The following is a 411-nucleotide window of genomic DNA, read 5'->3' as shown; positions in this document are numbered from 1 at the left end:
CATTTTAATAATTATATAAGAAAAATCCAGCTGACATATTTGTTTACTTGAGTATTATATTGACAGTGGGCATTTTTATTGCTTCTGCTTTTTTTCCTATCATTGTAAATGTACAACAAATATCCTCATAAGCTTCAGAATGTACTTTGAGTAATTTAAATTCTTTGAAAATTATTGAAACTAGCTTTAGGGTCCAGCATATAATTAATTTTGGTAAATGTTCCCCATGTGCATGGGAATATGTATATTCTGAAGTTGTAGAGTCCACTGTTCTGTACATGTCAATCTGGTCAAGTTTCAAGTTGACCATTTTTAGGTTCAACTCTTCTATAACAGCCCAATCCAGTACAAAGATAATGCTATCCATATAGGTAATTCTTATTTTAAAATTTTCTTGTAGTCTACATTACA

This window comes from Propithecus coquereli, unplaced genomic scaffold (assembly GCF_000956105.1).
Source record: "Propithecus coquereli isolate 6110/MARCELLA unplaced genomic scaffold, Pcoq_1.0 Scaffold90, whole genome shotgun sequence".
Taxonomy (NCBI): domain Eukaryota; kingdom Metazoa; phylum Chordata; class Mammalia; order Primates; family Indriidae; genus Propithecus; species Propithecus coquereli.
Note: the sequence above shows the minus strand (reverse complement) of the source record.